Genomic DNA, 18,595 nt, shown 5'->3' on the forward strand with positions numbered 1-18,595 from the left:
TAGAATCTTGGATGAAAGTGGTCATAATAGAGAGGAGCAGAGACAGGAAGAGATTTTGCGCAGGTTGCCAGAGTTTAGGGGTAACAGTGAAGAGTTCTGTTTTAAACTAGTTAAGTTTGAAGTACCAAACAGACGTAAAGATGAACAGATCAATTATATAAGAAAAGCTAAGTTGGGAACTGATAGCGTGGGGGTTAATCTTGGGAGTCATGTGCCTATAGATGGAATTTTTTAAAACCCTGTTTATAAAGAAATAAAGGGAGTTGAGGACTGAGCTCTGAGTACTCCAACTGTTAGGCATGGGTTGCAGGTGTAACACTGTGTAAACACAGTGTTTTCGACATGATTGGTACTCAACAGATGCTTCTTGAATGGATTTGGTGGTGGTTTAAATGCCACTTAACTGAACTTCCCTGTTCCTAGAGATTTCTTTAATAGAGCAGCACTATGGAAAAATCAAGCATAGTAGAGGCAGACAGCTTGGCGTGATGTTACTCATTCTGCATTTCCAACTTATTGGAAATTTTGCAACTTTATGATGCCATAAAACTTAAGCTACAATATTTCAGTCAGCAATTTATGTAAGTGATTATATTCAATGCAGATCTTTGGTTATAAAGCATTGACATTCCAAGTCATACTATCTTAGGCCAAAATGGGGAGGGTGGCTATATGGGTTCAAAAAAAATACGAGGGTGGTTCAGTGGTAGAATGCTCCCCTTTCAAGCGGAAGACCCGGGTTCGATTCCCGGACCATGCATCGCACCCCCCCCCCCCCCAAAAAAATTATGGGCAGGGCAAGGACACGGCTTACTGAAATCAGACTCCTAAATGTATTCTCCTCCTCACTCTTGTCTTTCTCTTTCTTCAATCTCTCCTCATATGGTCTAGATGATCACAAATGGCAGGAGGTAAAGCCAAGGAGAATGCCAGAGTGCTTTTCCACTGTCAAAACAAAAATGAGACTTTCTCTGATCTCAAGTTTCTTTAAAAAGGAGGCATATTATTGAGTCAGATACACACATTGGAAAATAAACAGTGGACAGGGACTGTGCAGAAATCTATAGTAACAGTAGTTCCCACATATATAGCACATTTTAAAAAGAAGGAAAAAGAACTTAGAGTCTAGATGAAAATGTAATATTGTTTTAAGCAAACAGTACAAACCAGTCTGCTTATGTGCCTTGAATGTATTATCTCCATTCTTTAAAATAACGCCACCAAGTAGGTATTATTGTCCATATTTTACAGATGACCTTTCCAAGGTCTACATTGAATGACTGATGTGTTCACCATCTTTCCACTTTGGCTGATCAGGACTCAAATATCTCTCAGCCATGAGTGAGCTCTGGTAGAATTTTAGCTCACAATTCACCATCAATTATTCTTTCTTAGCAACTGGTTTTGCCCTGGCTTTGTGGAGATTCGTCCTATGCATTTATCCAAGGATTCAAAAGCCCTCTGCACAGTTTATTAGAGCCTCTTAGCATAGCTGTCTTTTCTCTAGCACCCAGTTCTGCAAATTCTAAACAGCTTGGTCACCCAGAACTATACTATCTTTTCTATTAATGCAGCAAGACCGTTGTGCTCTGTTTGGACTCCCTTCTTTGAATTGCCATCTGAAAAGTTTTCCTAGAAATGCCAAGGCTAAGAGGGGGCTCATCTTAGGTGTCTCTTTTCCCTCAGTAATCACCGTCCCATTGTCACCAGAGAAAAACTATTTTAAAAGAAAGTATTTATCACATGAATAATTTTAATCAGGAACTACATAAATGTGTCAAAGGGCAGAGATTTTATCCCATATTATTCCTTATTACTAGGGCCTAGTTTAAGTGACAGGACTTGTATATACCCAGTAAATGCTTGCTATTTCATGTGTGCTGTATTAGATGTGATGGGAAATAATGAGTAAAGTATGACCTTTGGGATCAGTGAGGCCTGGATTTAAAACTTGTCTCTACCGTTGCTGCCATTTCTTAAATTCTCTGAATTTCAGTTGATATCACTATAAACTGGGGTGAATAGATCATAGAGGTAGAGGATGTAGAGTATCTGGATCCAGTTCTTGAGATAAAGTCCATAAAGAGGATTCTTTCTTTCCCCCCTGGAGGAGTTTTCCATCTAGTAAACTGGAACATTTACACTGACAAAAGAATGTTAAAAAAAAAACAACAAAAAACTGTGGATTCTTTTTCTTATTCTTTCTAAAATAAAGCCTGATCATTTGTTTTTCTTTGAGAGTTTTATAACATTGAATTAAAGTAAAAAGCTGATGTTTTAAGAGGAGGTACTCTTAGAGTTGTTATGACTATATCTTGCATTAATATTCAGCTCAACCCTAAGATGTCTTGTACTGCAGTCTATACAACTGAAGTAGTCACTTCTGGGAAATAGAAAAGATACGGGTTACTGCTATAGAAATCATAGTGACATATGAAAGGTCTCAGTATCTTTGTATATGAAAGCACAAACAACACATGGTGATTTTATCTCCAGATTATTTGATGTAATATTAAACCATCTGCTTAGGTACTGTCCTTTTGTTCAGAACTAGAATGTATTCATGAGCTTCATTCACTTTATGGAGAAGGTTGCAGATTTGAAAGAAATAAAAAATTCCTTTCCATCTGAGTGTTTCGATCTACCTCTACCCTATGTAATGCTGCTAGTGATGAATGTCTATTGAAAAAGTTAAGTTCAAGAGCAGAAGAAATGATTTATTCTGAGAGTTTGTGAATATTCAAGTGATTCTCCTAAATGACTTAGGTAGGAGTGGTATAGCAAAATAATAAGCTATTTATTAGGGGATTTAAAAAGTGTCTTTGAGGCAACCTTGAAAACATTAATTCTTGTGGTAATAAAATTAGGCATGTAAGATATATGTGTATGCATATATGCATATATATGTATGCATATACACATATATTCACACTTATATGCTGCAGAAAATTGAAGGGCTAGAAGCTGTTGATTTTATGCACAATGATCCAACTTACAATATAGAAAGATAATAAATTGGGAAGAAATAAAGTGTGGTATAGCAGAAAGCATCTTGAGTTTCAGTTAGAAAACTTGAAACATAAGTGCAGCACTGTCATTATATAGGTCGGTGACTTTGGTGCAAGGTCTTTAATTAATGCCTTTGATCTGAGTCTCTGAGGTTCCGTGACTCATCTGTAATATAATATGCACACAATTTCAGCTCTGACATGTAAAGACAATGGAAATCAATGCTGCCATTTTGACAACAAGGAAAAGCTGGACAAAGGGAATTCAACAATCATCAAATAACCTGAGATTTCAATGCAAATTGCCACAATGAAATCTGGAGGGACAGGTGAATCTAAAGTCACAACCAAGTTCAATTTACCTAGAGTGGAAGCTGCTGGAGCTATGCACTGGTAGGAACAGTTAAAACTGGCAATTTTGATGAATTGCTGGAAGCTGAATATATAGTAATATGAGCGTGAGAAGCTCCTGAGAGTCACAGTCTTAGGGGGCCTGCAAATGTTATGGGCTTTACCTCTAGGAAACCTATCAGGTTCTCGCAGTGAAGATCTGAGGAAGATTCCTTGATAGCCCCAGGTGAAGGGGAGTAGTAAGCATTGTGAAATAAGCCCAAAGCCTTCTCCATAGCAAAAGCCTACTCTCCAGAGAAAAGACTTTTCTGGGTCCTATCCTAGAAGGAGAAAGAGTATTGCTCCCACTCCAGACACCTTTAGTCCTCCTGTGGGAAAAGAAAACAACAACAAGTAAATGTAGTCAACAGGGATCAGGGTTCAGAAGACATAGATTAGGAACACTACAGCCAGGAAAGGGAGCAAAGGATGTCTGGTGGGGGAGGGGTGAGCTCTACTACTGGAGAAATATATGTGAAGGTCACAGCCAGACAGATAGACCCACTAAAACATGGATCTTTACTTGACTGGAAGATTTCAGAATGCAAAGGGAATAAAGAATGAACAAAATGCAACAGTACAGTAAATATGGAACAATATCAAAGTAATACACACATGCTACTGAAATACTAGAAGTAAAAGAGGAAGAGAAGAAAGCAGATGAAATACTTCAAGTAATAATGGCTGAGAATTTTTCAAACTAGATCATAGACCTCAAACCCCAAATCCAGGAAGTTCAGAGAACACTAAGCTATATAAATACCTAAAAATCTAAATCTGGCATATCACATCCAAACTGCCAAAGACCAAAGCCAAAGAGAAAATGTTGAAAGAAACCTGTAGGGAGAAAACAGCTTACCTACAGAGGAACAAAGATTAGAATTACAGCTACTTCTCATCTGAAACCATACAACAAAAAGAGAGTGGAGTGAAATACTTTAAGTGTTAAGAAAAAAATAAAAGAAAGGGAAGGGAAGGGGGGAGAAAGGAAAAGAAAGGATGGGAATCCTCCAGCAAAATCATCCTTCCAAAGGGAAATAAGAACTTCCTTAGTCAAAAGAAAACTGAGGAAATTCATCTCTAACAGTCTAATATTGCAAGAGATATTGAAAGAAGTCCTTCAGCTAGAAAGACATGATATAGAGCAGAAACTTGAGTCTATTTAAAGAAAGGAAGAGAGTCAGAAAAGGAATCAATGAAGATAAAATAGAGTCTTCAACTTTTTATTCTAAATTGATATAAAAGATAAGTTTTAAAGTAATAGTAGCAATAAGTCGGTTGATTTTATATGGCTAAATGAAATGAATGAGAATAATATTACAAAGGATGGAAGGGATTAGCCAGGAATACTGTGGTATAAATTACCTTACTACACGTGAAGCAGTATAGTGTTATTTGAAGCTAGACATATTAGCTAAAATGTCTATTGTAAACTCTAGGGCAATCAATAACATTAAAAAAAAAGAATTATGACCAAAATACTAGAGAGGAGATAAAATTGGATCATATAAAATGATCAATTAAAGCCGTAATAGTTAGAAAAGAACAAAAGAAACAAAGAAAAAATTCATTGTATAAAGAATAGTTACAAAAATGGTAGATATTAATCCAACTGTATCAAAAATCACTTTAAACTTCAATGGTCTAAATACATCAGTTAAAAGATACAATGTCAGAGTGTATTTAAAATACAACTATATGTTGTCTATAAGAAACCCACTTTAAATAAAATGACTTAGATGAAAAATAAAGGAATGGAGAAAGAGGCACCATGTTAATACTAATCAAAAGAATGTCGGAGAAGCCATACTAATTTCAGACAAACTCCAGAACAAGAAAAATTACCCTATGTAAAGAGGTCAAGAAGACATAATAATCCAAATATGTGAGGCAAAAATTGATAGAACTGAAAAGAGGATTAAAAAAATCACTGAAGTTGTGAAAATGTGAAAAAAAAAGTTGTAAGTATCAGACAAATTTATGATTGACCATAGTAACTACAAGTAAAACTTGGCATGTATTATTCAGTAATTGCAAGTCTGGTTTAGTGACTTTTATGAAGTTTTTGTTTTAAGATGCCAGAATTGTTTAAGCTGAATATTTTTGATTCTCTGCTTAAAGTTCAACATGTAATAGAAGCATTAATATAACAAGACATAAAATATCACATTTAGGAAAGTTCTTTATTCATTTTTAATTAGTACTTTTCATAAATGTGTTTCCTTCAAACTCATAAAATTCAAATATCTGTCAGAATGAATTTGTTCCTTATTTTGTACTGCCTTGAATAATGCACCCTTACAATGTATCTTACATTCATAAAATAACCATATTCTGGAAAAACTACTATAATCAAGTAATATATTTATAGTAATTTCTACAGTGTCTGAAGGTGGATCAAAAAGCATTGTTTCTCACTGGATTAATACCATAATAATTAAGTTGTATTTCATGGTCCAGCTGTTATTGATTTAGCTCTTCTCTTCTCTTAAATTCCTCAGTAAACTTTTTTATGAATAACAAATTCATTTCAGTCTCTAAAATCTAGTACTTAAAATTATTCATTTGCCTTTCATATTTCTGGCACTATGGTACATAATTTCTTTTCACTTTACCTTAAAATTCTGACAGGCCCACCAGGCTTCTAGTTCAAGATCAAGAATAAAAGGCTAAGAAGAAACACCACTTTATTGTCCGAGTCCATAAAAAATATAGAGAGGAGAATGATGGAAATACCAGCGGGATTTCTGTCTTTGACCCAGAATTCTCAAGAGGAAATAGGAAAGATTATTTGCCCTCCAAAACTGTTTTCTCTTTTGGAAGAAAAAACAAATGACATGAGTTAAGACTTTGATGCATTTAGCCTTCACTAGTAAATTAAAATGGGAAATTTCTATTATCAACTATTTTGGAGAACTACAAAAATGTTATCAAATAATTAGATTTCTGACTAGACAGTTGGCCAAAGGTTGGAATATGTTTTATTTTGTTTTTCCAGTAATTAGCAATTCCTTTGCCTGGTAGTGGTATCCTGGCACATTGTCAAAACAAAAAGCATGCTTTACAACCAATAGAATCTTTAGAGATTATTAGGCATACAAAACGGTACATATTAATTAGAATAGCAATGACAAATAGGTAATGATTTTTTTTTTAGTGGAGAGTAGAATTTGAGTAAAAAATATGTGCTTTTCTAATTTTCCTAAATATTATAAAATTAATTGTCAAGTTGTTCTGGTTATACTCCCATTAACACCATGAAGAAAAATTCTGTTTCTCCAAAACTCCTTCAAAACTTGGGGTTAGCAGATATTTTCATTCTAATGAGTATGAAATGGTACCTTATTATTGTTTTATTTTTTATGTTCCTGACATCCAAAAATATATTTTTGTGCATCAAGTATACATATATAAATATATATGACAATATATTTGTGTGGTTCTTCTCCCCTAAGATTTCCTGTGTTAAATATGTTGCTCTTTTTTCTATTCTATCGTTGATTTTTTTCTTATTGATTTAGCAATTTGGGGCGCTTGCTCTCTGCTAAATATGACCATTGTGATTATTTTCTCCCAATTTGTGATTTATCTATTAATGTTCATTGTATCTTTCAGGAAAACTTTTGTTAATATGGTCAAATTATTGCAATTTGTATTTTAGGATTTGGAGATTTACATGTTTATAGTAGATTTCTTGGTTTAAATTTATTCGTATTATTTTTGTCTCTTTTATTTCTTGATTTTTATTAGAAATTTATGAGACTCATGCCAGTGACTATGTATTTAAGAGTTTATTTAGTTTTCAGGTAGTTATAATGCCTTCAGAAAGTTTATAATGCTTTGTAAATTTCAAACCCATTATAGTAGGGGTAGTTAAGTTCAATAACATTACATAATCTTGGTAATTTTTCATTTGATTTCTATGTTATATTCCTCTTTATTGCCTATTTTGTGAGATACTAAAAATGAAATGAGATTTGGGGGAGGGGAGAGTTAGAATTTTTTTTGGTTGCTGCCCTCTAATCTGGACTCATTTTCCTCATGCTTTACTACCTCCTAATAGTTTTTTTCTGTGAGTGGAGAATTTGCTTGGTATTTTGATGGTTCATATTACTTTTATTTTGTCTTCACTCAAGGATAAAAGTTTAGCAATTATAAAATTCCATGTTGTCTAAGTTTCTCAGAATTTAGCATCATTATATAATTATTATGGCAGTTAATGAGAAGAGTACTTTTAATTTAATTATTAACCCTTTGTAGATAATCACACTTCTCTCTGATATGTGGCAACATTTTCTTTTAACCTTTGGTACGTATAATTTCACTCTGATTTGTTTACATTTACTTAATTGACTTTGTATGCAGAGAGTACATTTCCCCATTTTCTTCTTCTGCAATTCTTTGTGAACAGTGTTTTATTGCTCAAATATTTTCTGCCTCTTCCTATGAAAGAGGTTTGTCACTAAAACTTGCTTTGGCCAGTGAAAATTAATTAGGTGTGGCATGCACCACTTCCTAAGCAGAAGCATTAAAAGTGGTTCCACCATGAAGTTTTTCTACATTGCCAGGAGATCATAAAGTCATTATTATGACTTGATCTATTGACTTGGACCTCTGAGCAAGAACAACATGAATAAGTAGGCCTACATTGGAAGTAAGTGAGTGTCATGGTCAGGTTCATGCGTCAACTTCGCCAGGTGGTAGCACCTGTTTGTCTGGTTGGGCAAGTGCTGGACTGTCTTTTGCTATGAGGACATTTCGTAGAATTAAATTATGATCACATCAGCTACATCCACAGCTGATTCCATCTGTAATCAGCCACGGGGAGTGTCTTCTTTAATGAATGATGCTTAATCTAATCACTGGAAGCCTTTTAAGGAGGATTCAGAAGAGACAGGCTCTCTTCCTGCTTTGGCCGGTGAACCTCTCCTGAGGAGTTCATCCAGACCCACCATTGGAATCATCAGCTTCACAGCCTGCCCTACAAATTTTGGACTCTACAGTCCCACGGTCATGTGAGACGCTTTCATAAATTTTATATTTACAAATGTTTCCTATTAATTCTGTTTGTTTCTTTTGATTTGTTGTTTGCCTCTGTTGATTCTGTTTCTCTAGAGAACCCTAATTAATACAGTGAGTAAGAGCTCAACATTTATCTTTATCAGTGTAAGTTAGTTTAAGCTGACTGTTAATAACCTATAAGAAAAACATTTAAAATTCTCTGTGTATCATCTCATTTAAGAACTGAAAGAAATTTATAAAATTTCTTACATAACCAGTCATGAGAATCAAGAAACAATGAACTGAAACTCCACTAATACTGTCTTTGAGCCAGTTCATACCAGGGAATGACCAGAACACCTCCTGGTTATTAGGCTAGAAAGAAGTCCTTCTCCATACTCGTCAATTGCTCAAAGACATAAATTTAACCAAAGGTGGTTGGACAGGTAGCAGCGTGGGTCATGTAGGCTCAGTTGAATCACAACTTCTAGAGTCCTCGCTCTGTCTACCTGACATAACTGTTTCTCTGCATTTACTTTTTTGATGGTGTTTTCATCAATGCAGCCTGAAAGCAATCTAGGTTTCAGGAAAGTACCATAGTTGAAGTCACCTATAACCCCAACAAACTTCAAGCAGAATGGACTTCACTTTAGCAGATTCTGATCTGGGTTTAATACATTGATCCTGAGTTTCTCATAATGTTCCTGGAACTCAGAGGAGATTTGATCATGCACTTTAGTGAGTTTAAGAAACTGTGGGTCAACTGACAAAATCAGCTTGTTTTGCCCTTCAGCATGCTTCATTGCTTTCACAGCCTAAGCCATCTCAACATCAGGCCTGCCCCTCGCCAGCTCATCAGTTCCACTAGCTGCCTCCATATGGTGCAGCTCCTCAGTCTATCATGTTTTAAATCTTGTGTGTCAATTATCTTTATTTCTTCAGGGGTATTCCTCAGTAATTACTAATATATGCTTAAGTCAGAGACTGTATGAAAATGATGGCCCTCTCCAAAGGTTAACTGAAGAGTATTTAATGAAGCAACTATTTATACTAGTAAAGGCAAATTTAAGGAAACCAAGAAAGCATGGTGAAGGACCCAGTGAGAAGTAAAAGTAGGACACTCTTACCACTGTAGGCCTGAAGAGACAAGGAAAAGAAAATGGTTTAATGGAAGTAGTAGGTGCTAAAGCCATGAATGAAAGCCTTCTTTATAGCAGGTATAAGCACAGCTACAGAGGAATGCAGAAATGACCAGAAGAGTTATGAGGCTTCATGGGAATATAGATAAAAAAATCCCACTGTCTCTATTTTAATGCCCTCCAATCTACTGCCAGAGTCTCTCTGTGTCTGGTCCCAACTGGAAGTCAAAGTGGAGGAAGACCAGATGATATGGTCCATAGAATTCAGTACTTTACAACAGAGTATGACACTGAAAGTCAGAAAATGAATCTATGTTTGAGGAAAAAGGAAAAAAATGAGAAGAGACAGCATGTTTTCTATACCACTAAGGTCTGCTTTTGCCCAAGTTTCCTAAATAATTTATCACATGTATTGACATTTTCACTTCATTTTCTTTTTTTTAATTTGATGAAATTCTCAGTTACAAGAAATAGAAGCTGAATATACATTATTGACCTATTATTAAAAAGACAGTGGGTAGACCTTCAGTTCCGGTTGTTAAAGAAGAGTTGGTATAAAAATAACTGTCTGGCTAAAACAACCATAAAAGCAATGCAAAATACACAAAATATTTGTTTGAATGCATTGTAGATCAGCCAAAGCAGTCAGAATTTAGGGGCTGTGATCCTTCAGAGAAAGAAAACACATGGGCACGAACTCCACATTCACCTTTAAAAAATTTTTTTGCTATAAGGCATTTGCCAATTATCAGTGCAGGAAAATAGAGTCTGAATAGAAACCTCCAATCCCATAGGCCCAGAAAGCAGAAGTTTGAAATCTGAAATTTGTAACTGACTGAGACTGGTGGGGATGGAAACTGCTGAAAAGTAGATTTCAAGATTTCAATGAAATCTTCCTTTGCTAAGTTTGATTCCTAAGCTGTTAATAGGAAGGATATAATAAAAAAAGAAAGAAAGAAAGAAAGAAAGAGCACCTGCAGCAGAAGCTGGTTTGCTAAAGAGCTGAGCAGAGGTGTTTTTGTTTTGTTTTGTTTTGGTATGCTCTACGGCAGTGGTCACATTTCATTCTTTTTCCATGTGAGTATCCTGTTATTGCAGCACCATTTGCTGAATTTTTGTTTGTTTGATTTTGGGGGAAGTTCATGGGCAGGTAGTTGAACCCTGGTTTCCTGCATGGCAGGCAAGAATTCTACCACTGAACTACCCTTGCACCCCTGAGCGGAGATTTTTAACAAATGTGTAGTTCTGGGAGGTCAGAGTTGGAGTTTATGACCTGCCAGGAGATCCTGGTAAAGAGCCCAGGCTTTCAGGGGAGCTCTTTGAAGGCTTGTGTCCTAGGATAAGGGAGAACTGCAGCAGACCAGCCGTAATATAGCCAGAAACCTACCCTTGATAAGATTAAATTCATTTGCCTATAATAAGTACATGGTCTTAAAATGTTTTCCATAGACTGCTGAGTGGTTGCAAGGGAGAAAAAGCAATTGTACAGTGGAAGAATCAGACAACAGCTTGAGAAGAAGATCAAAATTAACATCACCAGTGAGAGACAGGTGGAAAATATGTGCCCCAAGATGTGATATCCTGAGAAAAACATGACATCATTCTATAAAAAATTTTAGACAAGAAGGCAAAACTTGAATTAAATCATGAGGAAACATCAAAAAAAAAAAAACTAAATTAGGAACTTTCTATCAATAAAGGGTTAGGAAACTATATTTTTCAACAATATCAAAATCACAAAAGGCAAAATAACACTATGGAAAATTTTCAGAATTAAAAAGGCTAAAATGACATGATGATGAATCCCAATTCCTGACCCTAGAGTAGTAGTGTCTATAATGGAGGGTAAAAAACACTAGAGCAATATTATGGAGTGAAGCAACCAAAAATGGAATATAAATGGTAGATTAAATAAATGTATTATAATGATATTAAATTTACTGAATTAAAAAAATTACTGCATTTTATAAGTGTCTGAATTAGGTAAGGTAATATCCCTATTCTTAGGAAATAAATACTACAGTATTTAGGGCAAAAGACCAGGAGGTATGTAAGTGGCCCTAAATGCTTCACAAAAAAAATTGTATACATTTTAGAGAGAATAGACATGCATCAGATACCAAAGAAAATTTTATTTTAAATTAAATCAAATAATAAGCATGCATCAAATAATAAAATATTAATAATAGGTGATTATGGATAAAGGGGATATTGATATTCTTTGAACTGTTTTGATTCTTACAACATTTCGGTAAGTTTGAAATCATTTCCATAAAGTTTAAAAATATCAAATGTTCTTGTCTATCACATTAAGAGGAGAAAACCCTTCTCACTAGGGTCTTCTCAGTAGGTGCAGAAAAGTAAATAGATAAAATGCAGCACTATGAAAATAAAAACTATGAACAGACCAAAAGTAGAAGGAAGCTTGCTTGATCTGATAAATGACAGTTACAAAAATCCTTATAGCTCACAGTATACTAAAGGTGAAAACGTGCTCTTCCTTCCTTAGGTTAGTAATAAGACAAGGATGTGCACAATCATCACTTCTATTTATCTTTACACCAGAGGTGCAAGCTAAGAAACTAAGGAGGAAAGAAATTAAAGATTGGCAAAAAAGTATAGACCTAGCGCCAAAATCTTCCGGAGTAAATAACGTTCTTTATTATAAAGGAAGGACCAGGGCTCTTTGAAGAAATGATTGATTCTAGTTCTGTGGAAAGAAAAGTTCAAGGTGAACTTGGAGCAACTTGTTTAAATGGAAAGCAAGGAAGTGCTGAAAGACTAGTGACAGAAGTAGGAACTGGCTTGAAGTAGCTTCCACTCACCCAATTTGAGTGAATCTGAGTATCAAAATGAATAATGAAGATAATAGATGGTAAAACATTGGACTAAAATAAACAACTTACTAGGGAGAAAGAGGATCCAAAAATTTACGGGGCTTGGGAGAATGTACTCAGGAAAGACAGAATTGGAAATTCATCATTTTGTATCTATGACTGCACTTTTAATGATTCAGGCAAGCATAATCAATGGAATCTAAAACGATTGGGGAAATCCTTTTAGATGAAAAGATACCTGCAAAGACTCAGAATATCACTCCAAAGTTTATTTATGAACACAGAGGAAAGGATATATCTCAACAGTGGAGAGGTCTGAGCATCACTCTTGACATTGTCAATAGTGGAAATACCCAATAATAATTGCCTCCAGAAGTGGGATAGTGTGTAGGGGGATCGGGTGGGGTGGGGTTGGGGTAGTCTTGCCAACATCACTCAGAAGGTGGTCTTGCCAGAAACGTTTGACCTAAATCAAATCATAAAGAAATATACATATTAATGCAAAATATGAATTATTCGGCAAAACAAAATGGACATTTCAAAGAATTAAATATGAATACCAGCTAACAGCTCTGGAACTTTTCTAGATTTATTAGATACTAAAGTGACATAATCCAAGATAATTCATGAATCTTGACTGTATCCTGTGTAGGGTAAAAAACAAAAACACAAAAATCCTGTGACACCTTTCCAATACGTATGTCATATCATCTTTTAAAAGTACTGTTGATTTTCTTAAGTGTGTTGATGTTTTGGTTATGTAGGAAAATGTCTTTTTCTTGGAAGATACATGCTGTAGTAGTCAGGAGAGAAAAGTTTTGACATCTGCAGTGTTCATTTGGAAACAGAAGGCGAGATGGAACAAGTAGAGATGATTTTAGCAGTTGATGAATATATGCAAGTGGTATACAGAGGTTTGTTCTGTTTTTCTTGTAATATATGTGTATATATGTGTGTGTACATACATATATTTTCATCTTCTTTGAGCATTTGAAAATTTTAGAAATAAAACATATCTTTAGAAAGCTGAAAGCACTCCTCTAAGTTGATACTTGATTTTTATCTTTGAAAGCTGATTTCTCATTTAAATGAATTTGACACAAGTCCAACCCAATTATCAATTCGGTTTTTAATTTTAATTTTGAAGGATATCATTCATTGAAATTCAGAGCAGCGATGCTACCTATTTGTAGTGAAGTGGCTATATTATGAGGCAACTGGCTTTTCCACAAGGTCTAATCCATATTACTTGGAGTGTTTTACTTTTTGATTAAACATCAGGGTTTTATTTAATTGCATAAATTGTGCCCTTGGCTTTAGAAACTCTAACAAAAAATGGATAGCAAAATTAATTATATTATTGTCAGAATCAGTCATTTGACAGCATCTAATTATTTTAGTTTCATCTGCTAATTTCAGACATTATTTTTCAAAGCATCCTTATCGAATCCTTGAGTTTATATTGAGCCTTATATCAGCATATGGAATCAGTCAATGTTCTAAAAAAGGTGATTCTTACTCCTCAAAAGGAAAAGGGAAGAATCATGGTTTATTTATTCTGAATCCATAGTCACAAAGGAGGTGAATACTATGCAAACCAGATGCTATTTGTCTTACTTTTTAGTAATTGGCAATGCTTCCAAAGACTGAGTTATCTCAAATTGCTCAGTGTAGCACCAATTTAGTGAAATCTTGTTAGAATAGATTTCTTTCTTCTCATCCCATTTTCACAAGTATGAAATAGAATGTTTCTGTTATACTAAGAAATATTTATGGTTTCTGAAGTGCACTGTGAGGATGGAAGATAGAATTTTCCTGCAATTTCTCAAATAATCCTTTCTGTGTTTATGCAGCCTACAAAAGAGGCTCCTCATGTTTTTGTATCCAAAATACGTGGAACTTTATTTAAATACTTAGTAAACATGTGTAATTAAAATGAATTCTGCACGTTGAATTAGCTTTCCTAACCGACTAAATCTCTTTCTTTTCACCTTCTTATAGGCAAAATTTCTCTCTGATTCTTTCATGAGTCCTTCATTCTCTCCTTCAAAAAATGTGTACTGAATGGCTACTTAATGTCAGATCCTATTTTAGCTTCTGGATTTTCAAAATTTACTAGAACATGTTCCCTGCCTGTAGGGTTCAAAATCATGGAGAGAGACATGGGATAAGATAATGAAAATACAATCTTCTACAACAAAAAGAGAAGTATTTGCAAATGACTATAAACAAAACTAATTGGTGATAGTATGTTTTTCCTCATTTCAAAATGCTTAGTCCCCCTTCTTTTGTATAAGAAGAATAGTTAAACCAATTGCAGACAAACACCTAAAAATATGCAGCTCTTAATTAGAACTATCAGTGTCTGCTATTAAAGATAAACAAAACAGAATTGAGAGTAGTTGAGGATAAAAGAATCTAGAAAGAATATTGCAAGTCATCATCTAATAATCTATATTTTTAATCTGAGACTTTTCCTGTTTTTGCCAGGCATCATCTATTCAGAAGAATTTTTTAAAAATTGCGTTTGAAGCTTCTGAGTTCCTTTAATTCTTGCATTTGCTTGAAAACTAGGTGCTTTTTTCTATTATATTTGACTTTGCCGATATTTCTAGTGAGATCGGGTATAAAGTGGAGGAGAGATGTTTGGTTGTAAAAGCTGTAGAGAAGCCCGTGAAAACATTAAGTTTTCGACTGATCACAGAGACCTATCTTTTATAGAATAAATGGTGTGAAGTCAACATTGACATGAAGCAGATATGCAGAAGAGCATTTTTTAAAGCTGGGATTAAAAGTAAATTCTTGGGCAGGCCATGGTGGTTCAGCAGGTAAGAGTGCTTGCCTGCCATGCCCGAAGACCTGGGTTCAGTTCCCGGTGACTGCCCATGTAAAAAAAAAAGATTCTTCCTGCTGGAGCCTGAAGGAGAGTGTTTTGCTGTCATTACAAAACTTTAAGCACTTAAGGAAAGAAAATCAGTCATGAGTATTAATAGTTCAATGGGAATGTAGGTGCTCAACTTCTGTCTTAGTATTTTCTTCTAGTTGAAGAACAAAGTATCCATCCCAGCCTGAGGTCATTTCTTCACCTGTGTTTGTGATACTATCACCACCTGCCACTTCAGGGAACTTAATTCTAATGGTTTCAACTTCCAGCCAAGTCCTTATCAGTGCCACAAATGCATATCTAGTAGTTTTTCTTTTCTTCTTTTTTTCCTGCCCAAGACTCATGAATCCATACTTGCTATTGACATTTCTAATTGTATATCCTTTAGTCATCTAAATTATTTTTCTCCTTCTAAATTATTTTTCTCCTTTGAGCAAGATTTCTTAGTTGCAAACAAATGAATCTGACTCTAGGTCATTTAAGTGGACAATGTGTTCAACAAAAGTAATTTTGAAGGTAACAGAGAACTAGGGTTGAGACTAAACAGCTAGAAATAGTTACTAAGATGTAATACAGAATGATTTCATTGAGGGAACATCTACTGATATAGAACAAAACTGAGCACTAAATACCAGGCAATATTTTGACACTGAGAAATTGATCTTGCAGCTACTTCAACTATTATGCTATTCTACTACAATTACTATAAGATAGAGAGACAGAGAATGCACGCACCCTGCTACAGGTGATATTGTTACCAGCTCTTGAATCAAAGTCCACTGCAGGAAATTAATAGTGCCATCATCACATGCCTGTGCCCTACTTCATTTGAAACTGGGAGAGTATTTTCTACAATATCCAAAACTGGATTCAGCATATTTCCCTCTTACCTTATTTCTTTAAATGGCCTTACCTCCCAGGCATTCACTGAAGTGATAAACTTGGAGCTCATCATTGATTCCTCAACACTTCCCAACCCTTCCCCAACCCCTGCCATTTCATGTCACCCCTGGCCCTATACATCAACCTTCTTAATATGTTAAATCTATTGCTTTTCTTGTAAACTTAAATAATACGCATTTATTGGTGAAACATTACATTTTTACTGTCCTGTGTCTGCCTCAATCCATATCCAGTAGCTCAAACATTCTTTTAGTTTTTATTTTTTAAATAATTTTTTAATTTTTTTAAAAAATATGACAACAAACAGATATAAACATTCTTAAAACATGATCATTCCACTCTACATATATAATCAATAATTCGCAATATCATCACATAGTTGCACATTCATTGTCATGATCATTTCTTAGAACATTTGCATCAATTCAAAAAAGAAATAAAAAGACAACAGAAGAAACTTCATACATACCATACCCCTTACCCCTCCCTTTCATTGATCACTAATATTTCAATCTACTAAATTTATTTTAACATTTTTCCCCTGTTATTTATTTTATGCTATATGTTTACTCATCTGTTGATAAGGTAGCTAAAAGGAGCATCAGACACAAGGTTTTCACAATCACACAGTGATTATACAATCATCTTCAAGAAACATGGCTACTGGCACACAGCTCTACATTTTCAGGCAGTTTCCTCCAGCCTCTCCATTACATCTTGAGTAACAAGGTGATATCTATTTAATGCGTAAGAATAACCTCCAGGATAACCTCGGAATCTCTCAGCCATTGACACTTCATTCTGTCTCATTTCACTCTTCCCCCTTTTTGGTTGAGAAGGTTTTCTCAATCCTTGATGTTGAGTCCCAGCTCATTGTAAGATTTCTGTCCCATGTTGCCAGGAATGTCCACACTCCTGGGAGTCATGTCCCACATAGACAGGGGGAGGGCAGTGAGTTTGCTTGTTTTATTGGCTCACATCTGAGCAACAAGAGGTTCTCTTTGGGGTGACTCTTAGGCCTAATTTTAAGTAGGCTTGACCCATCCTTTGTGAGGTTAAGTTTCATAAGAACAAACCCCAAGGTTGGGGATTCAGCCTATTGCTTTAGTTGTCCCCACTGCTTATGAGAATATCAAGAATTCTCCACCTGGGGAAGTTGAATTTTCCCCCTTTCTCACCATTCCTCCAAGGGGACTTTGCAAATACTTTTTTACTCATTGTTCAAATCACTCTGGAATTTAATGGGGTATGACTCTGGACGAACCTACAAAATCTTATGCCCTACTTAAGGTTCCATGTACTTATGGTGGTCAATTAAGCTGTCCACATAAGTTATATTAGGAACTGCACTAGTCAAATATAAATTTTGTACCAAATAAACATTTTTTGATTTAGTCTCACACATAATATTCTTTTTTTTAAATTTATTTTTTACTATTTGTTGACATGTACACTTTTTCCAATTCTGTTGCTCTCCTAAACTTCTGCATGCTTGACAAAATCACTTATTTGACTCTGGTCCTGTACTTGGTCTCTTTTTCAGTCCCTTCTGCATTCCCCTTCCAAGTCTTCAAAAATTTTTGAAATTTTGATTGGTATTGCATCGAATCTGTAGATCAATTATATGTCTTAATGACATTTAACCTTCTAACATTGATCATTAGCAAGGAATGTCTTTCTACTTATTTAGATCTTCTTTTATTTTTTTTTTATAATTGTTTTGTAGTTTACTATGTATAGGTCCTTTTCATCCTTGGTAAAGCTTATTCCTAGATATTTGATTCTTTTAGTTGCTATTGTGAATGGAATATTTTTGTTAATTGCCACCTCAATCAGGTCATTACTTGTGTATAGAATATTACCAATTTTTGTACATTAATCTTGCATCCTGCCACTTTGCATTTGTTTATTAGCTCAAGTAGCTTTGACCTAGACTTCTCAGGATTTTTCAAACATAGGATCATGTCATCAGCAAATAATGAAAGTTTTACTATTTCCTTTCTGATTTGGATGCTTTTATCTCTTTTTCTTGCCTAATTGCTCTAACACAATGTCAACTAACAGTGGTGAAAGTGAGCATCCTTGATTCATTCCCAATCTTAGGGAGAAGATTTTCAGTCTCTCACCATCGAGTATGATGCTGGCTGTGGTTTTTTCATATATGCCCTTTATCATATTGAGGAAGTTTCCTTCAATTCCTACTTTTTGAAGTGTTTTTATCAGAATATTATGCTGAATTTTGCCAAATGCTCCTTCAGGGTCAATTGAGATGATCATGTGATTTTTCCCTTTGATTTGTTAATGTTTTGTATTACATTGATTAATTTTCTTGTGTTGAACCACCCTTGTAAGCCTGGGATAAACACCACTTGGTCATGGTGTATAATTCTTTTAATGTGTTATTGGATTCAATTTGCAAGTCTTTTGTTGAGA

General features: G+C 34.8%; 1 long non-coding RNA gene across 2 annotated transcripts in view; it reads right to left on the reverse strand.

The window, feature by feature from the left end:
• Window positions 1–18,595, reverse strand: part of LOC143691565 (uncharacterized) — a 77,739-nt gene that overhangs the window by 3,245 nt on the left and 55,899 nt on the right. Inside the window, exon 5 of one of the 2 annotated variants that reach the window (XR_013179580.1) lies at window positions 12,746–12,841. The exons of the other annotated variant lie outside the window; for it this stretch is intronic. This is a non-coding gene — a long non-coding RNA (uncharacterized LOC143691565). Of the gene's footprint in view, window positions 1–12,745; window positions 12,842–18,595 lie in introns of those variants that run through there. 2 annotated transcript variants of the gene reach the window in all.

This window comes from Tamandua tetradactyla, chromosome 7 (genome assembly GCF_023851605.1).
Source record: "Tamandua tetradactyla isolate mTamTet1 chromosome 7, mTamTet1.pri, whole genome shotgun sequence".
In the NCBI taxonomy this organism is placed as follows: Eukaryota; Metazoa; Chordata; class Mammalia; order Pilosa; family Myrmecophagidae; genus Tamandua; species Tamandua tetradactyla.